The sequence below is a fragment of the Oncorhynchus masou genome, chromosome 18 (assembly GCF_036934945.1).
Source record: "Oncorhynchus masou masou isolate Uvic2021 chromosome 18, UVic_Omas_1.1, whole genome shotgun sequence".
Taxonomy (NCBI): domain Eukaryota; kingdom Metazoa; phylum Chordata; class Actinopteri; order Salmoniformes; family Salmonidae; genus Oncorhynchus; species Oncorhynchus masou.
The window spans coordinates 7,668,932-7,696,573 of record NC_088229.1 but is presented as its reverse complement, the minus strand read 5'-3'; the positions used below and the strand labels follow the sequence as shown (position 1 = coordinate 7,696,573).

At 47.5% G+C, this 27,642-nt stretch overlaps 1 protein-coding gene across 2 annotated transcripts in view; it reads right to left on the bottom strand.

The window, feature by feature from the left end:
* LOC135503896 (arginine-glutamic acid dipeptide repeats protein-like) overlaps positions 1–27,642 on the bottom strand; it is a 263,662-nt gene that overhangs the window by 151,580 nt on the left and 84,440 nt on the right. Inside the window, exon 1 of one of the 2 annotated variants that reach the window (XM_064922079.1) lies at positions 11,528–12,173. The exons of the other annotated variant lie outside the window; for it this stretch is intronic. The gene's annotated coding sequence lies outside the window, so the exon portion shown is untranslated. Of the gene's footprint in view, positions 1–11,527; positions 12,174–27,642 lie in introns of those variants that run through there. 2 annotated transcript variants of the gene reach the window in all.

Genomic DNA, 27,642 nt, shown 5'->3' with positions numbered 1-27,642 from the left:
CTATCCGGAATCCTTGGATGATGTCCATCCCCGATCTAAATAATGATACCTTTTTTTAAGATATGTATACTATGAATCATTTAGCTATTTGGTTTTGAATTTAAGGACACCTTTAGGTATCAAAAACAAAAATGTATATATTTCTTTATAAAATATTGAATTGGCCATTACTACTAAAGTCCACCTCTAAAGGCAGCAGAGCGCCACAAATGGCACCCTATTCCCTATATAGTGCACTACTTTGACCAGAGACCTATTCCCTATATCGTGCACTACCTTGACCAGAGCCCTATATCGTGCACTACTTTGACCAGAGCCCTATTCTCTATATAGTGCACTACTTTAGACCAGAGCCCTATTCTCTATATCGTGCACTACTTTAGACCAGAGCCCTATTCCCTATATAGTGCACTACTTTAGACCAGAGACCTATTCCCTATATAGTGCACTACTGTTGACCAGAGCCCTATTCCCTATATAGTGCACTACTGTTGACCAGAGCCATATTCCCTATATAGTGCACTACTTTGACCAGAGTAGTTCATGTTGGTTCAATCCAACGAGCATAAAACACTACTTTAGACCAGAGCCCTATTCCCTATATAGTGCATTACTGTTGACCAGAGCCATATTCCCTATATAGTGCACTACTTTAGACCAGAAGCCCCTATTCCCTATATAGTGCACTACTTTAGACCAGGGCCAATAGGGTGCCATTTGGGATGCACAATATGAACCGCAGAGCTGGAAGAAATGCCAGCCATCCCAAAGCCACTGACAGACAGGAAAATCCCTCTTACTGAGATGACCCAGTGAGTCAAGTAATTGAAAATATATATATATAAATAAATGTTAAAAAGCAAGAGAGAAGTAAAGGAAGTGTTACATCACGCTGTTCAAAAAAACCAAACAGACAAAAAGACATTCTCTCTTCTGGTTGGCTGACAGAACATTCTACTGGTGAGAAGGAACACCTGAACAACCATTATCCACATTTAGAAAACAAAGAGAAGAGAATGGGTGGTAGGTCAGTTGGGAATCCCTTATTGTAACTCTAAAAAGGGTTGTGGTTAAAAAGAAAGCGAGTGTACAAACAGAGTAAAACCCCTTCAGGTCGATGGCTGCACCCCCCCCCCCTCTGGAAATCGAATTAGCATAATTAGTCATTCAAAACTTAGTTTGTATAAAACTGGAGATATATGCATTAGATGGGTCTCAATCTGCCACATCTACGTCTGGGGTGAAAGGTGACAGAGCGGTGTTTGTCAGACCATGACAGACATCCTGACCAAAAATCGTCTGTAGCACCTACAATTAGATGTTCTCTGTTTTGCTCTACCCAACCCCCAGCCCATCTACCCACATGCATCTTGGGACTTGTCTGAAGTCGGTACAGCCCATCTACCAACTTCTGTCTGTAGTTTCACAACAGTTTTGGGCTCCACACAGTAAACAAACAGGTCCATGTCAGTTGTTTTGCTCTACAACCCCCCCACCCACATGCATCTTGGGACTTGTCTGAAGTCGGTACAGACCATCTACCAACTTCTGTCTGTAGTTTCACAACAGTTTTGGGCTCCACACAGTAAACAAACAGGTCCATGTCAGTTGTTTTGCTCCAGTACACCCACAGGTCTCACAAGACTCGTCTGAAGGTCCCTACGGTACCAGCTGAAAATACGTACGAAAAGTATATATACGGACTGTTCCATGTCGTGAATCTGTTATTCAAAGCGTTTGTATGGGCTCATAGCAGTACGGCCCACACTTTTTTTGTAACATGAAAAAAAAAAATAATAATTTTAAACCAAAATGGTTGATACTTCAAGGGGTGTTTAAATTCTAAATCAAATAGCAAAATGATCCTTTTTTTTTTTTTTACCTTTATTTAACCAGGCAAGTCAGTTAAGAACAAATTCTTATTTTCAATGACGGCCTAGGAACAGTGGGTTAACTGCCTGTTCAGGAGCAGAACGACAGATTTGTACCTTGTCAGCTCGGTGATTCGAACTTGCAACCTCTCGGTTACTAGACCAACGCTCTAACAACTAGGCTACCCTGCCGCCCTGCCGCCCTATGACCTTCTTCAAACAATTACATATAGCTTAGACTCTCATGGGTTAAGTAACGTTACTCTAACGCCCCGTCAATGTTCATCTAGCTGCCTCCCAGCGGTTAGTGAACCAAGCCGTTACAGCTACCCACTTTATGGAGAACCTCTGCTCTCTCTGTGTGTCTGAATGTGCGTGAATGTCTAGACAACTAGGTCTATAAACTCTGTTTATGGTAAGAGGTGTTGTTACTGAGAATGTGCTTACTAAGCTGTAGGTGTTGCTATGAGAATAGACAAGTCAGCATAGTTTAAACAAAGAAAAAAATATATATAATAAAAAGTTTTCATCCAACGAACATAAAACAATTACCACACTGTTTAACACACACATAGGATAGCATAGAGCTGACTATGACACCTCGAAAATGTGTGTTAAAACCACATGGGTTTCTGAGAAGACATTTTGAACTAGGGCCGGGCAATATATAGAAGTAATTTGAATTTATGTCTTTGCTCGATATACAAAATGCCTATATATGAAGAATCACGTTTATTTTTTTATGAGCGTTTATGTCCGCTGGTTCTCATGTCGTCTCGGTCTCGTCTCCTTTGCTCCTTCTGGGCTGTGTGCACCTTCCCATTTACACCAGAGATCTGTATATAGCCCGTTGTCCCAAAGGCGGGAAAAGCAGATGACACATTGGGCTTATTTTGTCGAGAGTGAAACCTCTCACTTCGTCTCTTCCTCTCTGCACACACACACACACACACACACACAGGCCCATCCCCCTGCCACTCACACAACAGAGATCACTTATTGCTCTGACAAGAGGTTTCAACTAGCTATTTGCATTTGAGGTCTGGTTCAACAAGAACCGTTCATATGAACACCAAACACATTGAGACATTATTTTGACTATAATAAAGAAGTTTAAAAGTGTATTGTTAGAAAAATGGAACTGCCTGCAGAGCAGACACAACTAAAAAGGGAGTATCAATTAACATTGATTCTGGAAAATGTGTGTGGCATTGCAGGACCACGTACCAATAGCAGCATTTTAGCCAAAGACTGTTATACCATCTGTCTAAGTCTGTTTTATAAATGTGCAATCAGCCAAAAACACAACTATATAAAAGGCATTGGCAACTTGCTATCATTCTGAAAAACAAGCTATAGGCTAACATGCTGTTCAAACCGTGGGAGACAGACAGAAGTGTTCGTAATTAAACTGTTCAACCATGTATGCTAGCAAATAGATCCACCTTGGCTAAACTTGAAATATAAAGATTCCTACAGTGGGTTCAGAATGTATTTGACTTTTTCCAGATTGTTACATTACAGCCTTATTCTAAAATAGATTAAATAGTTTTTCCATCATCAAACTACACACAATAACCCCATACTGACATCGCAATACCCCCATACTGACATCGCAATACCCCCATACTGACATCGCAATACCCCCATACTGACATCGCAATACCCCCATACTGACATCGCAATACCCCCATACTGACATCGCAATACCCCCATACTGACATCGCAATACCCCCATACTGACATCGCAATACCCCCATACTGACATCGCATACTGACATCACAATACCCCCATACTGACATCGCAATACCCCCATACTGACATCACAATACCCCCATACTGACATCACAATACCCCCATACTGACATCACAATACCCCCATACTGACATCACAATACCCCATACTGACATCAATACCCCCATACTGACATCGCAATACCTCGTAATTACAAAGCAAAAACAAGGTTTAATTTTTTTGCACATTTATTAAAAGTAAAAATATCACATTTACATAAGTATTCCGACTCTTTACTCAGTACTTTGCTGAAGCACATTTGGCAAAGATTACAGCCTCGAGTCTTCTTGGCTACAAGCTTGGCACACCTGTATTTGGGAAGTTTCTCCCATTCTTTTCTGCAGATCCTCTCAAGCTCTGTCAGGTTGGATGGGGAGCGTCGCGGCACAGCTATTTTCAGGTCTCTCCAGAGACGTTCGATTGGGTTCAAGTCCGGGCTCTGGATTGGCCACTCAAATACATTCAGAGACTTGTCCCGAAGCCACTCCTGTGTTGTCTTGGCTGTGTGCTTAGGGCCGTTGTCCTGTTGGAAGGTGAACCTTCGCTCCAGTCTGAGGTCCTGAGCGCTCTGGAGCAGGTTTTCATCAAGGATCTCTCTGTACATTGCACCATTCATCTTTCCCTCGATCCTGACTAGTCTCCCAGTTCCTGCCGCTGAAAAACATCCCCACAGCTTGATGCTGCCACCACCATGCATCACCGTAGGGTTGGTGCCAGGTTTCCTCCAAACATGTCGCTCGGCATTCAGGCCAAATAGTACAATCTTGGTTTCATCAGACCAGAGAATCTTGTTTCTCATGGTCAGAATCCTTTAGGTGCCTTTTGGCAAACTCTAAGTGGGCTGTCATGTGCCTTTTACTGAGAAGTGTCTTCCGTCTGGCCACTCTACCATAAAGGCCTGATTGGTGGAGTGCTGCAGAGATGGTTGTCCTTCTGGAAGGTTCTCCCATCTCCCCAGAGGAACCCCCCTCTGGAATGTATTCTGATGATCAATGGAAACAGGATGCCTCAGAGCTCAATTTCGAGTCTCATAGCAAAGGGTACGAATACTTGTCAATAAGGTATCTGTTTTTTTTATTTTAAATACATTAGCAAAACTATTTTGATAAAATAATGACATAATTAGTGGGTCTTATGGTTGTGGAAGGCTTATATTTAGCCTAGGTATAATTTTACAAGCCCTGAAATCATTCGATTTTCCCCGACTGTTTGAAAGACAGTGTACATGACCTTTAAAAATGGTACAAAGCTTATTTAGAGAAAACAAAAAAAATATATATATTTTTTATTAGATCTTGTAAATCGCCTATAAGTTTGGATTATTTAGGCCAGAATCGCCCTTCTTTGAACCCTCCATGTTGTCCCCAGAGGTCAGACCTCATCCGGTTAGCTTCACTACACTCAATTGAATTAGAGAGGAAATGGTCTTAATGGAGGAGCTTGTACACAACGGTAGTGTAGTGCTGCAGTAAAGGAGGAGGGGGGAAGGAACTAAGGACTGTGGGTAACTTCTGTCAGTCATCTATGTCCCTTTGAACTCAAGATAGTTAAAGATCAACAGACACATGTTACACTTGGTAGATCCCACCACAGCTGCCACCAAAAACCTACAAATAAAACACTTTTTTCATGTGTCCCAAATACAATACAGGAAGTGTACTTGGTAGACTATATCCCTTGTGCAAGGCATTAGTTAGCCAAGGAGTGGGTGTTTCCAAAATGGCCCTCTGTTCCCTCCATCAGGTCTGGAGCCTGCTGCTTTTCTGTTCTACCTGATCATTAATTGCACCCACCTGGTGTCACAGGTCCTAAATCAGTTCCTGATTCGGGTGTGGGAACAATGCAGAGAGAGAGAGAAAAAAAAAACACACAGTGGAACTTGCTTTGGAGGTCAAGAGTTGAGTTTGAGGGGCCCTATATAGTGCACTACTTTTGACCAGAGGCAAATAGGCCCTGGTCAAAAGTAGTGCACTATAGAGGGAATAGGGTGCCATTAGGGCTCTCCTCCTCCCTCTCCAGGGGGTGAATCACATAAGAATCATTCAGCTGGACTGAGGCTGCTAGAGGTCACTGCTCAGTTAGCAGGCTAACAAGGGGACACAGACCGACAATGTGACTTGCCGTACCACAGGAAACACTGTGTGCCTGGACACACTGCCAAGACCATCTACTACTAGATTAACTATGAAATCGTTAACATTACAGAGTTCATATGGACTCACTGCCAAGACCATCTACTACTAGATTAACTATGAAATCACTAACATTACAGAGTTCATATGGACTCACTGCCAAGACCATCTACTACTAGATTAACTATGAAATCATTAACATTACAGAGTTCATATGGACTCACTGCCAAGACCATCTACTACTAGATTAACTATGAAATCAAGAACATTACCATCTACTACCATCTACTACTAGATTAACTATGAAATCATTAACATTACAGAGTTCATATGGACTCACTGCCAAGACCATCTACTACTAGATTAACTATGAAATCACTAACATTACAAAGTTCATATGGACTCACTGCCAAGACCATCTACTACATTAACTATGAAATCATTAACATTACAGAGTTCATATGGACTCACTGCCAAGACCATCTCCTACTAGATTAACTATGAAATCACTAACATTACAGAGTTCATATGGACTCACTGCCAAGACCATCTCCTACTAGATTAACTATGAAATCATTAACATTACAGAGTTCATATGGACTCACTGCCAAGACCATCTACTACTAGATTAACTATGAAATCATTAACATTACAGAGTTCATATGGACTCACTGCCAAGACCATCTACTACTAGATTAACTATGAAATCATTAACATTACAGAGTTCATATGGACACACTGCCAAGACCATCTCCTAGACTACCTCATTAACATTACAGAGTTCATATGGACACACTGCCAAGACCATCTCCTAGACTACCTCATTAACATTGCAGAGTTCATATGGACACACTGCCAAGACCATCTCCTAGACGACCTCATTAACATTACAGAGTTCATATGGACACACTGCCAAGACCATCTCCTAGACTACCTCATTAACATTACAGAGTTCATATGGACACACTGCCAAGACCATCTCCTAGACGACCTCATTAACATTACAGAGTTCATATGGACACACGTTCAACAACAACAAAAAACTAAGAAAAAACAACAACATTTAAACAAATTACTTATGAGACAGTGATTTCTAGACAAAATGGCGGACATAGCTACTTACGTTTCTTAATTTGATTAATAACCAAATTTAAAAGCAATCTTTATACTATGAGGCCTAGTCATTTAGTATATCCAAATAGCCTGGAGGTTCAACCTACTGACTTCACTCTAGTCACATGTATGCGTACAGTATGACCAATTTCAGTGCTTTAAGTAAACAATCACTTCCTCTTCCCGAGTAGGCCTGGCCTGTACATAACCATCAGATAAGATGACTGTCGTCTACTACAGGATGAGAGAAATACTGCCGTTGTCTGGTTCAAATCCGTTGACCTAGGCTTATGTTCAATCATTTCCCCTACATTCTGTGACCAACATCAGTGGTGTGTTCACTAGGAAGCAAAACAGGGAGGGGACCTTCGTGAATCTGTCCAATAAAAAAAAAGTGTTTTTGGTAGCAAAACGTTTTCAGTTTGCTTAGGTTTGGACGAATGATTACTACACCCCAGATAACAATACAAGTACTGTTGTTTAGGGCCTGACCTAATACTCTGGTTCAAATCCCAGACTAGGCCCCACCCCCACTTCTCTTTCTCTGCCCTACAGCAAGGAGAGAGCTACATGTGCTGGGGGCCACACAGTCTGGAGGGAGACAAAGCTGCACGTGCTGGGGGGACCACACAGGTCACAGTCTGGAGGGAGACAGAGCTGCATGTGCTGGGGGGCCACACAGGTCACAGTCTGGAGGGAGACAGAGCTGCATGTGCTGGGGGGGACCACACAGGTCACAGTCTGGAGGGAGACAGAGCTGCATGTGCTGGGGGGACCACACAGGTCACAGTCTGGAGGGAGACAGAGCTGCATGTGCTGGGGGGACCACACAGGTCACAGTCTGGAGGGAGACAGAGCTGCATGTGCTGGGGGGACCACAGGTCACAGTCTGGAGGGAGACAGAGCTGCATGTGCTGGGGGGACCACACAGGTCACAGTCTGGAGGGAGACAGAGCTGCATGTGCTGGGGGCCACACAGGTCACAGTCTGGAGGGAGACAGAGCTGCATGTGCTGGGGGGACCACACAGGTCACAGTCTGGAGGGAGACAGAGCTGCATGTGCTGGGGGCCACACATGTCACAGTCTGGAGGGAGACAGAGCTGCATGTGCTGGGGGACCACACAGGTCACAGTCTGGAGGGAGACAGAGCTGCATGTGCTTGGGGGGACCACACAGGTCACAGTCTGGAGGGAGACAGAGCTGCATGTGCTGGGGGGGCCACACATGTCACAGTCTGGAGGGAGACAGAGCTGCATGTGCTGGGGGACCACACAGGTCACAGTCTGGAGGGAGACAGAGCTGCATGTGCTGGGGGACCACACAGGTCACAGTCTGGAGGGAGACAGAGCTGCATGTGCTGGGGGGACCACACAGGTCACAGTCTGGAGGGAGACAGAGCTGCATGTGCTGGGGGGACCACACAGGTCACAGTCTGGAGGGAGACAGAGCTGCATGTGCTGGGGGGGACCACACAGGTCACAGTCTGGAGGGAGACAGAGCTGCATGTGCTGGGGGGGACCACACAGGTCACAGTCTGGAGGGAGACAGAGCTGCATGTGCTGGGGGGACCACACAGGTCACAGTCTGGAGGGAGACAGAGCTGCATGTGCTGGGGGGCCACACAGGTCACAGTCTGGAGGGAGACAGAGCTGCATGTGCTGGGGGGACCACACAGGTCACAGTCTGGAGGGAGACAGAGCTGCATGTGCTGGGGGGCCACACAGGTCACAGTCTGGAGGGAGACAGAGCTGCATGTGCTGGGGGGACCACACAGTCTGGAGGGAGACAGAGCTGCATGTGCTGGGGGGACCACACAGGTCACAGTCTGGAGGTGCATGTGCTGGGGGGACCACACAGGTCACAGTCTGGAGGGAGACAGAGCTGCATGTGCTGGGGGGCCACACAGGTCACAGTCTGGAGGGAGACAGAGCTGCATGTGCTGGGGGGCCACACATGTCACAGTCTGGAGGGAGACAGAGCTGCATGTGCTGGGGGACCACACAGGTCACAGTCTGGAGGGAGACAGAGCTGCATGTGCTGGGGGGCCACACAGGTCACAGTCTGGAGGGAGACAGAGCTGCATGTGCTGGGGGGCCACACAGGTCACAGTCTGGAGGGGGGGGCTGCTGTGAGGGAGTCTAATGTACCGGTTCATCTTCACCAGTTAAACCATTATGAATCGCCTTAACCCGTGATCATGACTCTCCATTCCATTACACAAGAATAATTGGACGAAGGCGTCTTCTGTACAGGGGGGTTTTGATGAGACGCCGACTTGCGATTCGGTTTCGGGAAGAATAAGGATCTTATCTTTCAATGAAACAAAAGGTTAATTAAAAACACAGTTATAGGGGTTTGGCTTCCCACACGGCAGTATTTCCATGTTACAGCGCTTGTTTACGGAAAACAGACTGACGACAGCTAATTAGCCATCTGTGTCTCTGTACACCTGTGTGTAAACTGAAGACAGTGTGGACTACCTGTGTTAGCCATCTGTCTCTGTACACCTGTGTGTAAACTGAAGACAGTGTGGACTACCTGTGTTAGCCATCTGTCTCTGAACACCTGTGTGTAAACAGAAGACAGTGTCGACTACCTGTGTTAGCAATCTGTGTGTCTGTACACCTGTGTAAACTGAAGACAGTGTAGACTACCTGTGTTAGCCATCTGTCTCTGAACACCTGTGTGTAAACTGAAGACAGTGTGGATTACCTGTGGTAGCCATCTGTCTCTGAACACCTGTGTGTAAACAGAAGACAGTGTAGACTACCTGTGTTAGCCATCTGTGTGTCTGTACCCCTGTGTGTAAACTGAAGACAGTGTAGACTACCTGTGTTAGCCATCTGTCTCTGAACACCTGTGTGTAAACTGAAGACAGTGTAGACTACCTGTGTTAGCCAACTGTCTCTGAACACCTGTGTGTAAACAGAAGACAGTGTAGACTACCTGTGTTAGCCATCTGTGTCTCTGAACACCTGTGTGTAAACTGAAGACAGTGTAGACTACCTGTGTTAGCCATCTGTCTCTGAACACCTGTGTGTAAACAGAGGACAGTGTGGACTACCTGTGTTAGCCATCTGTCTCTGAACACCTGTGTGTAAACTGAAGACAGTGTAGACTACCTGTGTTAGCCAACTGTCTCTGAACACCTGTGTGTAAACAGAGGACAGTGTGGACTACCTGTGTTAGCCATCTGTCTCTGTACACCTGTGTGTAAACTGAAGACAGTGTAGACTACCTGTGTTAGCCATCTGTGTCTCTGTACACCTGTGTGTAAACTGAAGACAGTGTGGATTACCTGTGTTAGCCATCTGTCTCTGAACACCTGTGTGTAAACTGAAGACAGTGTGGATTACCTGTGTTAGCCATCTGTGTCTCTGTACACCTGTGTGTAAACTGAAGACAGTGTGGATTACCTGTGTTAGCCATCTGTGTCTCTGTACACCTGTGTGTAAACTGAAGACAGTGTGGATTACCTGTGTTAGCCATCTGTCTCTGTACACCTGTGTGTAAACAGAAAAAGAGACCCAGAAATACAAACCTGTTGGTACTGAAACACACTGTTGGCTACAAATGAGTTAAAAGCAGTTATAACAGTGTACAGTAAGTGGTATTTTGTATTTGTGAAATTCTTTTTTTGGCATGATATCAAAAGTAGAGGGATTTATGTTGTTTCAAGAACAGTATCGCAATTGAGAATCGATTCACGTTTAGTGGGAGTATTTGGCTGTTTTGCCTCCCAGAGCCAATTGACCTGTAAAGTGTCACATCCTTGGACTATACAGAGTAAAGCTAGACTCTTATTGGACGAGGAAAGCCCCTGAATCACACCTAAATGTCTGGTCTTTGTATGCTTGATGATATGTTTTAATGTACACAAAGCTGCAAACTAAATCTCCCCGTACAGGGAAATAAATCACTACCCATCTTAGTGTGTAACTGATAAAGTAGCCGATACAATTAAACCACTCCCTTTACGGTTCATTGGAAGCTGGGTAAAACTTCACATCAACAGTTTGGCCTGTTAGGAGATTCCACCTCCTCCTCAAAGAACCGTAGGCCCTTCGCTTATTACACTAATAGTTTCACTTGTTCTTCACACATCACAGACACACGGTGTGTGTGTTTGTACACAAAAACGGGATCATTGTGAAAACGTCAATACTAACGTGATTAGAAGTTGGTGGAAAAACTTTAAAACTTCTCTACATATCAGTTGGACGAAGTAAACCTATAAATAATAGTCGTAGCCATTTGTTTTACCAATAATGTGAAAGCTTAAAAGCCTTCTAAAAGAACAGTCCTGGGGGTTCCTGAGCATGTCTCTTGTCTCCAGGGTGTTCAGTGGGAAGTTACAACACACAGAAACATTTGACTCGAGGTCACACGCTTCCTTTCCAGCTACTCCAACGGTGTGTTATCGTAAATGGCAACCAACACCTGCAGTAAAACAACGACCAAATAAATATAACTGGTGTTGTTGTTTTTTAAATCTCCTAAACTCGTCCCGACGTTCGCCAACATTCAATGTATTTTACCCCCCACCACCACCTCCTCCTCCTCCTCCAACCCCCTCCACGTTTCTTTTTTCTTGTGTTGTATTCAACTACTCACCCGCCAGTCTGACGACTGTTCAGTTCCAAAGTAACCGCCACAAACTACTTCAATCCTCACCAAGGATGACCCCGTCGAATAAAACCCCGTGTCCTGGGCCAGATCCAAGAAACCAGAGGCTTGAAACAATAATCAGGCAGTCACTTTACCCTTCAGCTGCCTGCCTGCTACACAGGCGAACGACCACTTGCCTCAACAAAAGACGGCCCTGCCTGGGCTCACTTTTGCTCGTGTAATCACGTAATAATGTCCGAGGCATCCGTTCCCGAAAACACACGGTTGCCTCCGTTTTCCCTGGGTTTTTTTCGCGGTGGTGTAGCTTCTTGATATCTTGCGTATGAAAAAAAAAAGTATATTGTTTGTATCGAGTGCTCCGGTTCCAGGGAATCAGTGAGTTCTCCGTTCGTTCACAGACTCTGCTTCCTTTTTCCACACACACTCTCCCTCCTCCTCCTCGCTCCCCTTTCATATGCACACATTACACGTTCCGTTTCTCCGTAGGCTGGAGCACCCTTCAGCTGTTCAACAGACGCATCCACATGGCTGAGCTAGTCTTTATTTAACCAGACACTAGTTTAAGAGCCCCCCCCCCTCAACACTAAAACACCGAGCAAAACTAAAACATGAGCTGGATTCTAATGATCGACGGTCGAGTCGGGGACAAAGGAGAGACGAGGAACGATCCCGGGTACGTTTAGGTTGATGATTTCTGATAGTAACCCGTTGGGGATTATGGTGTTATAGAAGAACCAATAAAAAAAACAACGGCAAACAAAACGTACTGCACAACCACCAGTATGTGATGTATCACTACCGGGCAAGATCAAACGTTCACTAACACGGCAATGATACTGACGAGCCTCTCGCTGCTACACACAGCAGCACCCCAATCAATCCCCCGCCTTCACATTACGGCCCTGCTTAATCAATACGAACACACTGAATACAAAAGAAACTATTGTTAACCCCTATATACAGATTTGAAATGCATCTGCCATCCACTAACAGCCTACGTGTTTACTGTTAAGATGTATTATAATGAACGTGGTGGGGACATGAAGTAGGAGATTACAATATTGGTGTTTGATTAATGATCAGCGTTAAAAAAACAAAAACAACATGGAGATGACAGAGAGAGGTGATGTGAAATTCACGTTAGGTAATGTTAGGATCCTGTGTGTGCGGCTCTCTGGCTTAATGCCTATTCTCCCTCATTTGCATTTGTAGATAATAAATTAATTAGACTCTCCAGCCCGTTCCGAGTGGCAAGAAGACAGAAATGTTTCTAAAATGCTGAGTTGCCATCGACAAGTCCAACAGTAATGTTCGGCAGTCAAGGCCATTTGGTTTGATTTAATACAATAATTTATCAAATATAAGTGTTCCTCTGCCTGTCTTCCAAGGGATTCAATGTTTTGCTTAAATGTTGTTTAAAAAAAATAACAACAAATACTGTTTTGTCATCACAATCTGAAGGAGAAAACCCATTGCACCCTTTGCTGGGGTACATCTGAGACCAACCCTGGGGTACATCTGAGGCCAACCCTGGGGTACATCTGAGGCCAACCCTGGGGTACATCTGAGGCCAACCCTGGGGTACATCTGAGACCAACCCTGGGGTACATCTGAGACCAACCCTGGGGTACATCTGAGGCCAACCCTGGGGTACATCTGAGACCAACCCTGGGGTACATCTGAGGCCAACCCTGGGGTACATCTGAGGCCAACCCTGGGGTACATCTGAGGCCAACCCTGGGGTACATCTGATGCCAACCCTGGGGTACATCTGAGACCAACCCTGGGGTACATCTGAGACCAACCCTGGGGTAGATCTGAGGCCAACCCTGGGGTACATCTGAGGCCAACCCTGGGGTACATCTGAGGCCAACCCTGGGGTACATCTGAGTCCAACCGTGGGGTACATCTGAGGCCAACCCTGGGGTACATCTGAGACCAACCCTGGCGTACATCTGAGACCAACCCTGGGGTACATCTGAGACCAACATCTTCTCCTGTTTCTATATGTATGTTTACATGTTATGCCAGCACTCTTCTCAGAGGTGCTAAGTACTCTCGGCCAGGAAACGGTACAGGTGTGTCCATACCCTAAATCCTATAATTAAAATGTGACCCCCCCCCTCAACTCCACCCCAGCCAAATACAAAAACAAAGCTGCACCTGACACTGAGTCAAATTAGACATGCCTTAAAATAGGTGATTTCATTTCATTTTCTTAAAAATAAAAATAACAAAAGCAATAACCCACCCCATTGTCCAAAATGGACACAGCAGAGAGGCAACGCTGCAGATCAATAGCTACGGAGTTGTGTGTGGAGGTCATTTATTTTGCTACAAAACATGTTGCGTGTCTCCTTTCAAAAGGAGAGCGTGTCCCCTCTCCACTGTTCCCAGACTAGAGACCCCTCCCCACTGTTCCCAGACTAGAGACTAGAGACCCCTCCCCACTGTTCCCAGACTAGAGACTAGAGACTCCTCCCCACTGTTCCCAGACTAGAGACTAGAGACTCCTCCCCACTGCTCCCAGACTAGAGACCCCTCCCCACTGTTCCCAGCCCAGAGACTCCTCCCCACTGTTCCCAGACTAGAGACTTAGAGACCCCTCCCCACTGTTCCCAGCCCAGAGACCCCTCCCCACTGTTCCCAGACTAGAGACTAGAGACCCCTCCCCACTGTTCCCAGCCCAGAGACCCCTCCCCACTGTTCCCAGACTAGAGACTAGAGACCCCTCCCCACTGTTCCCAGACTAGAGACCCCTCCCCACTGTTCCCAGACTAGAGACTAGAGACCCCTCCCCACTGTTCCCAGCCTAGAGACCCCTCCCACTGTTCCCAGCCCAGAGACCCCTCCCCACTGTTCCCAGACTAGAGACTAGAGACCCCTCCCCACTGTTCCCAGCCCAGAGACCCCTCCCCACTGTTCCCAGACTAGAGACCCCTCCCCACTGTTCCCAGACTAGAGACCCCTCCCCACTGTTCCCAGACTAGAGACCCCTCCCCACTGTTCCCAGACTAGAGACTAGAGACCCCTCCCCACTGTTCCCAGACTAGAGACTAGAGACCCCTCCCCACTGTTCCCAGACTAGAGACTAGAGACCCCTCCCCACTGTTCCCAGACTAGAGACCCCTCCCCACTGTTCCCAGACTAGAGACCCCTCCCCACTGTTCCCAGACTAGAGACTAGAGACCCCTCCCCACTGTTCCCAGCCCAGAGACCCCTCTCCACTGTTCCCAGCCCAGAGACCCCTCCCCACTGTTCCCAGACTAGAGACCCCTCCCCACTGTTCCCAGCCCAGAGACCCCTCTCCACTGTTCCCAGCCCAGAGACCCCTCCCCACTGTTCCCAGCCCAGAGACCCCTCCCCACTGTTCCCAGACTAGAGACTAGAGACCCCTCCCCACTGTTCCCAGACTAGAGACCCCTCCCCACTGTTCCCAGCCCAGAGACCCCTCTCCACTGTTCCCAGCCCAGAGACCCCTCCCCACTGTTCCCAGCCCAGAGACCCCTCCCCACTGTTCCCAGACTAGAGACTAGAGACCCCTCCCCACTGTTCCCAGACTAGAGACCCCTCCCCACTGTTCCCAGACTAGAGACCCCTCCCCACTGTTCCCAGACTAGAGACTAGAGACCCCTCCCCACTGTTCCCAGACTAGAGACCCCTCCCCACTGTTCCCAGACTAGAGACTAGAGACCCCTCCCCACTGTTCCCAGACTAGAGACTAGAGACCCCTCCCCACTGTTCCCAGACTAGAGACCCCTCCCCACTGTTCCCAGACTAGAGACCCCTCCCCACTGTTCCCAGACTAGAGACCCCTCCCCACTGTTCCCAGACTAGAGACTAGAGACCCCTCCCCACTGTTCCCAGACTAGAGACTAGAGACCCCTCCCCACTGTTCCCAGCCCAGAGACCCCTCCCCACTGTTCCCAGCCCAGAGACCCCTCCCCACTGTTCCCAGACTAGAGACTAGAGACCCCTCCCCACTGTTCCCAGACTAGAGACCCCTCCCCACTGTTCCCAGACTAGAGACCCCTCCCCACTGTTCCCAGACTAGAGACCCCTCCCCACTGTTCCCAGACTAGAGACTAGAGACCCCTCCCCACTGTTCCCAGCCCAGAGACCCCTCTCCACTGTTCCCAGACTAGAGACCCCTCCCCACTGTTCCCAGACTAGAGACTAGAGACCCCTCCCCACTGTTCCCAGCCCAGAGACCCCTCCCCACTGTTCCCAGACTAGAGACCCCTCCCCACTGTTCCCAGACTAGAGACTAGAGACCCCTCCCCACTGTTCCCAGACTAGAGACTAGAGACTCCTCCCCACTGTTCCCAGCCCAGAGACCCCTCTCCACTGTTCCCAGACTAGAGACCCCTCCCCACTGTTCCCAGACTAGAGACTAGAGACCCTCCCCACTGTTCCCAGCCCAGAGACCCCTCCCCACTGTTCCCAGACTAGAGACCCCTCCCCACTGTTCCCAGACTAGAGACTAGAGACCCCTCCCCACTGTTCCCAGACTAGAGACCCCTCCCCACTGTTCCCAGCCCAGAGACCCCTCCCCACTGTTCCCAGACTAGAGACCCCTCCCCACTGTTCCCAGACTAGAGACCCCTCCCCACTGTTCCCAGACTAAAGACCCCTCCCCACTGTTCCCAGACTAGAGACTAGAGACCCCTCCCCACTGCTCCCAGACTAGAGATTAGAGACCCCTCCCCACTGTTCCCAGACTAGAGACTAGAGACCCCTCCCCACTGTTCCCAGACTAGAGACTAGAGACCCCTCCCCACTGTTCCCAGACTAAAGACCCCTCCCCACTGTTCCCAGACTAGAGACTAGAGACCCCTCCCCACTGCTCCCAGACTAGAGATTAGAGACCCCTCCCCACTGTTCCCAGACTAGAGACTAGAGACCCCTCCCCACTGTTCCCAGCCCAGAGACTCCTCCCCACTGTTCCCAGCCCAGAGACCCCTCCCCACTGTTCCCAGCCCAGAGACCCCTCCCCACTGTTCCCAGACTAGAGACCCCTCCCCACTGTTCCCAGCCCAGAGACCCCTCCCCACTGTTCCCAGACTAGAGACCCCTCCCCACTGTTCCCAGACTAGAGACCCCTCCCCACTGTTCCCAGCCCAGAGACTCCTCCCCACTGTTCCCAGCCCAGAGACCCCTCCCCACTGTTCCCAGCCCAGAGACCCCTCCCCACTGTTCCCAGCCCAGAGACTCCTCCCCACTGTTCCCAGACTAGAGACCCCTCCCCACTGTTCCCAGCCCAGAGACTCCTCCCCACTGTTCCCAGCCCAGAGACTCCTCCCCACTGTTCCCAGCCCAGAGACCCCTCCCCACTGTTCCCAGACTAGAGACCCCTCCCCACTGTTCCCAGACTAGAGACCCCTCCCCACTGTTCCCAGACTAGAGACCCCTCCCCACTGTTCCCAGACTAGAGACCCCTCCCCACTGTTCCCAGACTAGAGACCCCTCCCCACTGTTCCCAGCCCAGAGACTCCTCCCCACTGTTCCCAGCCCAGAGACCCCTCCCCACTGTTCCCAGACTAGAGACCCCTCCCCACTGTTCCCAGACTAGAGACCCCTCCCCACTGTTCCCAGCCCAGAGACCCCTCCCCACTGTTCCCAGCCCAGAGACCCCTCCCCACTGTTCCCAGACTAGAGACCCCTCCCCACTGTTCCCAGACTAGAGACCCCTCCCCACTGTTCCCAGACTAGAGACTAGAGACCCCTCCCCACTGTTCCCAGCCCAGAGACTCCTCCCCACTGTTCCCAGCCCAGAGACCCCTCCCCACTGTTCCCAGCCCAGAGACCCCTCCCCACTGTTCCCAGCCCAGAGACCCCTCCCCACTGTTCCCAGCCCAGAGACCCCTCCCCACTGTTCCCAGCCCAGAGACCCCTCCCCACTGTTCCCAGCCCAGAGACCCCTCCCCACTGTTCCCAGCCCAGAGACCCCTCCCCACTGTTCCCAGCCCAGAGACCCCTCCCCACTGTTCCCAGCCCAGAGACCCCTCCCCACTGTTCCCAGCCCAGAGACCCCTCCCCACTGTTCCCAGCCCAGAGACCCCTCCCCACTGTTCCCAGCCCAGAGACCCCTCCCCACTGTTCCCAGCCCAGAGAATAGAGACCCCTCCCCACTGTTCCCAGCCCAGAGACTAGAGACCCTCCCCACTGTTCCCAGCCCAGAGACTAGAGACCCCTCCCCACTGTTCCCAGACTAGAGACCCCTCCCCACTGTTCCCAGCCCAGAGACCCCTCCTCTGTAATCTACCAGAGGGCTGGTAAACTGTCCCCAGCCCAGTCTAAAGACCCCTCCCCACTGTTCCCAGCCCAGAGACCCCTCCTCTGTAATCTACCAGAGGGCTGGTAAACTGTCCCCAGCCCAGTCTAAAGACCCCTCCCCACTGTTCCCAGCCCAGAGACCCCTCCTCTGTAATCTACCAGAGGGCTGGTAAACTGTCCCCAGCCCAGTCTAAAGACCCCTCCCCTGTGATCCACACACAGTCCCTCTCTTTCACCGACGTACTCGCACTGCGTGACATGCATGGTTGACTCCCCTATCGAGATTACATTTCAAAGCACAATTCAGAAATAGAGCAGAAACCAAACTCATAGCCTCCCTCCATCTATACAAACACAATGAACAGATGCATTCAACCAAGCAATAGCCCATCTCACCATTTAAGTGAGAAAACGCAAAGTGCTGGCATGTTTCAGTTTACAACATTAGCCTTTTATGTGTGACCTGAAACAGCAGAGTGAGGGTAAACACTGCAGAGAGTCCCCTGGTTGCTGTGGATTGCTGTTCTACCAGGGTTGTATTCATTGGGGCAGACCGTAGCAAAAACGTGGACCACTTCAGGTAGTCCCTGCTGTTTCAGTTCAGTTATATTTTGGTTTGGTGCCTAATTAACAAGGGCTCGGCTCTCTCACTACCTTATGCCCCCACATCCCCCACCTCCTCTGTTTACCACATGACTCTGTCAAGTTGGCCACCATTAAGCACTAGGTAATGAAAAGAGACAAGCAGTGCAGTCAGCGCACTCCACATTCTCCAGGCCCCAGCATGCATCTGGGAAGCTGACCACATCTATTCCAGCAGCCCATCACAATGCCTTCTCTCCCTGAGCAGTGAGTAGATGGCTGGGCTATACTGCATCTGATGCAGTGTCTCGTCTTGTCCGCCCCCCCATGTGAAGAAAACAGGTTACTTTGTTGTTACTACCATTGTTTTGAATTCAGTGGATGTGAATATCAACATGATTGTGCTTTTACACACAAAAGAGAAATTCTACATTACATATGATGTTATATTTCCATGTGGAATTCAGGGGAGGGGGGGGGTGCAATCTCTTGTCGAAGCAAGTTAAAACACACAAGCAGTAAGGAACAACAAAAGACTCATATACCAACTGCCGTTTTTCAATATTACAAATAAATCCTTCGGACACAACATGGACATTAAGTGTAGCCACATAAAAGCCAGCAAGTGTCGCAGACAGAATTCAACAGACGTGTGTGTGTGTGTGTGTGTGTGTGTGTGTGTGTGTGTGTGTGTGTGTGTGTGTGTGTGTGTGTGTGTGTGTGTGTGTGTGTGTGTGTGTGTGTGTGTGTGTGTGTGTGTGTGTGTGTGTGTGTGTGTGTGTGTGTGTGTGTGTGTGTGTGTGTGTGTGTGTGTGTGTGTGTGTGTGTGTGTGTGTGTGTGTGTGTGTGTGTGTGAATGACAAAGACCAGTCATTTTATTCCCTGTGTGTCAGCCATCAACATTTTGTATCTGTACTCTCTTATTCTCATTAAAAACATTATGACACAAAAGGCAGTGCTGCTGATGCACCAAAATGTTTTTAAACTGGAGAAAAACAAGCTGTCCTAAAGGAGACACTCTTCACTCGGTAGAGAGAGGGGGGGGTGGAGGGAGAGAGAGGGGAAGTGGAGGGAGAGGGGGGAAGTGGAGGGAGAGAGGGCGAGAGAGAGAGAGGCGAGAGAGAGAGGGCAAGAGAGAGAGGGCAAGAGAGAGAGGGCAAGAGAGTGAATTGGAGAGAGCGAGAGAGAGAGAGAGGGTGAATTGGAGGGAGGGAGAGAGGGTGAATTGGAGGGAGGGAGAGAGGGTGAATTGGAGGGAGGGAGAGGGGAGCGAGAGGGGAGAGGAGGGAGGAGAGGGGAGCGAGAGGGAGCAAGAGGGAGAGAGAGGGTGAATTGGAGGGCGAGAGAGAGAGAGAGAGAGAGAGAGAGAGAGAGGGGGCGAGAGAGAGGAGAGAGAGGTGAGGAGAGAGAGGGTGAATTGGAGAGAGAGAGAGAGGGTGAATTGGAGGGAGGGAGAGAGGGAGCGAGAGGGGCGAGAGGGAGCGAGAGGGAGCGAGAGGGGGAGAGAGGCGAGAAGGGGAGAGAGGCGGGAGGGGGAGAGAAAGTGCTGCTTGGCAATACAAATAAGTCAGCTATTGCTGAAACAACAGAGAAGGTGACATGGATGAGTCTCACACTAAATCCTTCCCCTGCTCTGTCGTTAACGAGGATATGTTGTTTGTGGTGACTAAAAGTCATCAGCGATTGGGTCGTCTCTAAACCAATCACAGTATCAAAGCCAATTGCGTACTTTAAAAACGCTGCTTCACACCCACGTGTGTTCTGGCACAACCCATTGGTTTCTGGGACTAATCAGACGGCCCGAATGTGTTGGCATTCGGTGAATGGTCTGGCAGTCAGATCCAGACTCCTCGAGGAGAATAAAACAAACGTCCGTGGCCGTATCGTTTCGGCTGGAGCGAGGAGTCTGGCAAACCTATTCCCTATCTATTCCCTGTTATAGTGCCTTGGGGCCCTGGTCAAAAGTAGTGCACTATATAGGGAATAGGGGGCAATATGAAACAGACCGAGACTTGGCAGTGAAGGCTCAGAGGCCCTGGCATTCTCAGCACTGAGATCTAATAACTCTATTTAATCCATTCACCAGGAATAAAACAGACAAGTTGAAAAGGATAGAGACAGCGACAGAGAGAGAGACACAGCGAGAGAGAGACACAGCGAGAGAGAGACACAGCGAGAGAGAGACACAGCGAGAGAGAGACACAGCGAGAGAGAGACACAGCGAGAGAGAGACACAGCGAGAGAGAGACACAGCGAGAGAGAGACACAGCGAGAGAGAGACAAAGCGAGAGAGAGACACAGCGAGAGAGAGACACAGCGAGAGAGAGACACAGCGAGAGAGAGAGACAGCGAGAGAGAGAGACAGCGAGAGAGAGACAAAGCGAGAGAGGTAGAGGGAGAGAGGTAGGGATAGAGAGAGGTGGGATAGAAGAGGTGGGATAGAAGAGAATGGATAGAAGAGGCTTTATTTTCCTCCAACACATGACTCAATCTTAACAAAGTAACAATTTTAAGCTGCAATATGTGAAACTTTTTGGGCGACTGAATTCACGCAGAAATTGTTGAAAGCAAGTCTAAGAAACTGTATATATTTTTCTATATGTGCTTTTCTAATGCTTCCCGTTCTTAAGTTTTGTTTTTGTGTCTTCTACTTTCGGTTTTGTACACCAGCTTCAAACACAATATTTTAGGTTATGGAAAATATATTTCACAGCAGGTTTAGATGGTACAATGATTCTCTATACTATACTTGCTTGTTTTGTCAAAAACTGAAATTCGGTGAACTGCTACAATTGTAGCAACCAGGAAATGGAGGACTGATTTCTGCATAATGCATCTTTACCTTGACAAGTAGGTACAATGTGGGGCTGCAGGGTAGCCTAGTGGTTAAACCCCCTGACAAGGTACAAATCTGTCGTTCTGCCCCTGAACAAGGCAGTTAACCCACTGTTCCTAGGCCATCATTGAAAATAAGAATTTGTTCTTAACTGACTTGCCTCGTTAAATAAAGGTTAAATTAAAAAAATGTAATAATATAGTCATCTTGACCCCCAAATGGCTCCCTATATAGTGCACTACTTTAGACTAGAGCCTTATTCCCTATATAGTGCCCTACTTTTGACCAGAGCCCTATTCCCTATATAGTGCACTACTTTGACCAGAGCCCTATTCCCTATATAGTGCACTACTTTGACCAGAGCCCTATTCCCTATATAGTGCACTACTTTGACCAGAGCCCTATGGTGTATTACATATAGAAGAGGGCCCATTTGAGACAGACAGTCAGATATAGGCCGATACATTGGAATTGCATTATCATAAGCTTTCAATTCATTTGGATTCCAGGTGTAGTCAGACAATATTTGTAATATTTTAAGTTAAAGGTTCCTCTGAATGACGCACACTAAAACACTGTTGGGTTGTTCATTGGATCCAACATTTCTTCATTTCTTTTAACTTCCTGGATTGTGTGTGTATTGTTTTGTATTGCTAGATGTTACTGCACTGTTGGAGGCTGGAAACATAAGCATTTAGCTGCATCTGCGATAACATCTGCAAATCGGTGTACGCAAACAAATAAACGTTTATTTGATTTTATTTGACGTAGGCCGTCTCTGCTGATAGGCCACCTTTTTTGTCAGGAAAAAGAAAAGAAAAGATTCAATTCATAATTTAAGTCCTTCCTGCCCTTTTAGCCTTCGTGGTGTCTTTGAGGAGCTACTTTACACGTTTACAAATCCAGATGAGAGGAGAGGAAGAGAAGAGTCTTACCAGACCAGTTACAACATCGACTGGTCCAAAATGTAGATGAGAGGAAAAGGGGAGGCAGCAACAACAAACAGCTCAGTTTATTTCATTTACAATGAAAGCCATTCAAGAGAAATAAAGCACTTTCAGACAAAACAAAATAATAATTGGATAAAATGTGGTTAGCTAGGTTGTATAAAGCTTGTGGAAATCAAGTGAGATTTACATAAAGGATCTCATTTCCATTTTCAAAATGGTGGTCGACCGTCAACATGAACTGAACAGGAGTTACCAGAACAACAGCTCAACACACAGATTAAAACGCTAGGAGAACCTCTATACACACACACACGGTGGTAGCAAACGACACCCTGAACGACAGAAGGTGACAAAAGCAGCGCTGAAAATCAATCTAGGCTTTAAAACAAACCCCACTAGACAAAGACTGAAACAATCCCCATTCACACACGCTAATTACTGTGGTTTCAAACCAAGCATTTTATAGTGGGATCATTATGAGTTTAGAAAAGCCTGACGGGGAAGGGAAGCTATTCCACGGAATGTTGTATTATACTTCAGAAATAGGTTTTTTATTTTTATTTATTTTTTTATCTCAAATGGCACCCTATTCCCTATTTGGTGCACTACCTTAGACCAGTTTTGGTCTAAAGTAGTGCACTATATAGGGAATAGGGTGTCATTTGGGAAGTACACATAGCTATCTTGTTTACTTTGCCATTCACAGTCACATTTGGCAAGCTCACTCACAGTACCACTCTGAACCAAAACCAAGACACACATTCATGGTGTTTGTTCATGTCCCAGCCAAGCCACACAAACGAACGCAGGAGAACTCGCTTCCCAACACAGCAGCCATTCTGGTAAAACTGTTGAGTGTGAAGCGAAGTAGATAAGTAAAATATATAGATATATATTTCCAACTGGTTAGAAGAGAAGCTACCTGGGTAAACACATTGATTAAGTGGATGAATGGATATATGAACCAGTACACGTTAATTTTAATCCACCGTAATGAAAGAAAAAGCCATTGCTCATAGGTTAAAGGACAACCATTAACTCTAATGTTGTACTCACCTAGCTATTGATACATGTGGTTGTTCTGTTGTACTCACCTAGCTATTGATACATGTGGTTGTTCTGTTGTACTCACCTAGCTATTGATACATGTGGTTGTTCTGTTGTACTCACCTAAAAATATATCCCATTTAGCAGACGCTTTTGTCTCAAGCTACTGATACATATGGTTCCACTACTTTTACAGATGGGTGGCCCTACCAACTGATACATAGAAAAAGCCATTGCTCATAGGTTAAAGGACAACCATTAACTCTAATGTTGTACTCACCTAGCTATTGATACATGTGGTTGTTCTGTTGTACTCACCTAGCTACTGATACATATGGTTCTGTTGTACTCACCTAGCTACTGATACATATGGTTCTATTGTACTCACCTACCAACTGATACATATGGTTCTGTTGTACTCACCTAGCTACTGATACATATGGTTCTGTTGTACTCACCTAGCTACTGATACATATGGTTCTGTTGTACTCACCTAGCTATTGATGCATATGGTTGTTCTGTTGTACTCACCGAGCTATTAATACATATGGTTGTTCTGTTGCACTCACCTAGCTACTGATACTTGTATTTCTTTTATTTAACAAGACAAGTCCGTTAAGAATAAATACTTATTTTACAATGACGCCTACCCCGGCCAAACTCGGACGACGCTGGCCAATTGTGCGCCGCCCTATGGGACTCCCAATCACAGCCTGGAATCGCACCAGGTCTGTAGTGTAGTGACGCCTCTTGCACTGAGATGCAGTGCCTTAGACCGCTGTGCCACTCTGGAGCCCAACATACATATGTTGTTGTTCTAATGTTGTACTCCAGTAAGCCCCTGTCTGTCTCTCTAAGGTACTACTCCAGTAACCCCCGGTCTCTCTCTCTAAGGTACTACTCCAGTAAGCCCCTGTCTGTCTCTCTAAGGTACTACTCCAGTAAGCCTCCAATTTTCACATTCACAGAGACTAGAGCTGCACTCACATGAGCTGTGCGTCTCTGCGCGCGTCTGCCCCAATCTCTGTCCAGGCTAAAACAGGTCCCACAATCCCAGAAGAATAAAAGAGCAGTTCAGAGCAGCAATACAGAAAAACACTCTGAGGAGTGGGACTGTTGGTCACCAAGGGGACTGGGACTGTTGGTCACCAAAGGGACTGGGACTGTTGGTCACCAAGGGGACTGGGACTGTTGGTCAGCCTAAAGGGACTGGGACTGTTGGTCAGCCTAAAGGGACTGGGACTGTTGGTCAGCCTAAAGGGACTGGGACTGTTGGTCAGCCTAAAGGGACTGGGACTGTTGGTCAGCCTAAAGGGACTGGGACTGTTGGTCAGCCTAAAGGGACTGGGACTGTTCCTCACCTAAAGGGACTGGGAGTTCCTCAGCTAAGGGACTGGGACTGTTGGTCAGCCTAAAGGGACTGGGACTGTTGGTCAGCCTAAAGGGACTGGGACTGTTGGTCAGCCTAAAGGGACTGGGACTGTTGGTCAGCCTAAAGGGACTGGGACTGTTCCTCACTAAGGGGACTGTTCCTCACTAAGGGGACTGTTCGTCACTCAGGGGACTGGGACCGTTCGTCACTCAGGGGACTGGGACCGTTCCTCACTAAGGCGACTGGGACCGTTCCTCACTAAGGGGACTGGGACCGTTCCTCACTAAGGGGACTGGGACCGTTCCTCACTAAGGGGACTGGGACCGTTCCTCACTAAGGGGACTGGGACCGTTCCTCACTAAGGGGACTGGGACCGTTCCTCACTAAGGGAACTGGGACCGTTCCTCACTAAGGGGACTGGGACCGTTCCTCACTAAGGGGACTGGGACCGTTCCTCACTAAGGGGACTGGGACCGTTCCTCACTAAGGGGACTGGGACCGTTCCTCACTAAGGGGACTGGGACCGTTCCTCACTAAGGGGACTGGGACCGTTCCTCACTTTAAGTCTCGCCAAGCGGGTGAGACTGAGGATACGTCCCAAATGGCACCCTATTCCCTATTTAGTGCACTACCTTTGACCAGGACCCATAGGGAATCCCATAGGGCTCTGGTCAAAAGTAGAGCACTAAATAGGTAAATAAGATGCCATTTGAGGGACACACTAAGAGCCCTGCCTGGCTAGCGCAAGAGGCGGACATTTATTTCAGCCAGAGCTCTGAGTGAACAAAGAAAAGGAGAAATAAAACAGCATCGGTCTGATCAAACGCCCTGGATCCTATTAACCACCACCACGTCTCTAGCTACAGAATGGACGTGTACACATGGCACCCTCTTCCCTATGCAGCTCCTGATCAAAAGTAGTGCACTATATAGGGAATAGGGCTCTGGTCTAAAGTAGTGTACTATATAGGGAATAGGGCTCTGGTCTAAAGTAGTGCACTATATAGGGAATAGGGCTCTGGTCTAAAGTAGTGCACTATATAGGGAATAGGGCTCTGGTCTAAAGTAGTGCACTATATAGGGAATAGGGCTCTGGTCTAAAGTAGTGCACTATATAGGGAATAGGGCTCTGGTCTAAAGTAGTGCACTATATAGGGAATAGGGCTCTGGTCTAAAGTAGTGTACTATATAGGGAATAGGGCTCTGGTCTAAAGTAGTGCACTATATAGGGAATAGGGCTCTGGTCTAAAGTAGTGCACTATATAGGGAATAGGGCTCTGGTCTAAAGTAGTGCACTATATAGGGAATAGGGCTCTGGTCTAAAGTAGTGCACTATATAGGGAATAGGGCTCTGGTCTAAAGTAGTGCACTATATAGGGAATATGGCTCTGGTCTAAAGTAGTGCACTATATAGGGAATAGGGCTCTGGTCTAAAGTAGTGCACTATATAGGGAATAGGGCTCTGGTCTAAAGTAGTGCACTATATAGGGAATAGGGCTCTGGTCTAAAGTAGTGCACTATATAGGGAATAGGGCTCTGGTTTAAAATAGTGCACTATATAGGGAATAGGACTCTGGTCTAAAGTAGTGCACTATATAGGGAATAGGGCTCTGGTCTAAAGTAGTGCACTATATAGGGAATAGGACTCTGGTCTATAGTAGTGCACTATATAGGGAATAGGGCTCTGGTCTAAAGTAGTGCACTATATAGGGAATAGGGCTCTGGTCTAAAGTAGTGCACTATATAGGGAATAGGGCTCTGGTCTAAAGTAGTGCACTATATAGGGAATAGGGCTCTGGTCTAAAGTAGTGCACTATATAGGGAATAGGGCTCTGGTCTAAAGTAGTGCACTATATAGGGAATAGGACTCTGGTCTATAGTAGTGCACTATATAGGGAATAGGGCTCTGGTCTAAAGTAGTGCACTATATAGGGAATAGGGCTCTGGTCTAAAGTAGTGCACTATATAGGGAATAGGGCTCTGGTCTAAAGTAGTGCACTATATAGGGAATAGGGATCTGGTCTAAAGTAGTGCACTATATATATAGGGAATAGGGCTCTGGTCTAAAGTAGTGCACTATATAGGGAATAGGGCTCTGGTCTAAAGTAGTGCACTATATAGGGAATAGGGCTCTGGTCTAAAGTAGTGCACTATATAGGGAATAGGGCTCTGGTCTAAAGTAGTGCACTATATAGGGAATAGGGCTCTGGTCTAAAGTAGTGCACTATATAGGGAATAGGGCTCTGGTCTAAAGTAGTGCACTATATAGGGAATAGGGCTCTGGTCTAAAGTAGTGCACTATATAGGGAATAGGGCTCTGGTCTAAAGTAGTGTACTATATAGGGAATAGGGCTCTGGTCTAAAGTAGTGTACTATATAGGGAATAGGGCTCTGGTCTAAAGTAGTGCACTATATAGGGAATAGGGCTCTGGTCTAAAGTAGTGTACTATATAGGGAATAGGGCTCTGGTCTAAAGTAGTGCACTATATAGGGAATAGGGCTCTGGTCTAAAGTAGTGTACTATATAGGGAATAGGGCTCTGGTCTAAAGTAGTGCACTATATAGGGAATAGGGCTCTGGTCTAAAGTAGTGTACTATATAGGGAATAGGGCTCTGGTCTAAAGTAGTGCACTATATAGGGAATAGGGCTCTGGTCTAAAGTAGTGCACTATATAGGGAATAGGGCTCTGGTCTAAAGTAGTGCACTATATAGGGAATAGGGCTCTGGTCTAAAGTAGTGCACTATATAGGGAATAGGGCTCTGGTCTAAAGTAGTGCACTATATAGGTAATAGGGCTCTGGTCTAAAGTTGTGCACTATATAGGGAATAGGGCTCTGGTCTAAAGTAGTGCACTATATAGGGAATAGGGCTCTGGTCTAAAGTAGTGCACTATATAGGGAATAGGGCTCTGGTCTAAAGTAGTGCACTATATAGGGAATAGGGCTCTGGTCTAAAGTAGTGCACTATATAGGGAATAGGGCTCTGGTCTAAAGTAGTGCACTATATAGGGAATAGGGCTCTGGTCTAAAGTAGTGC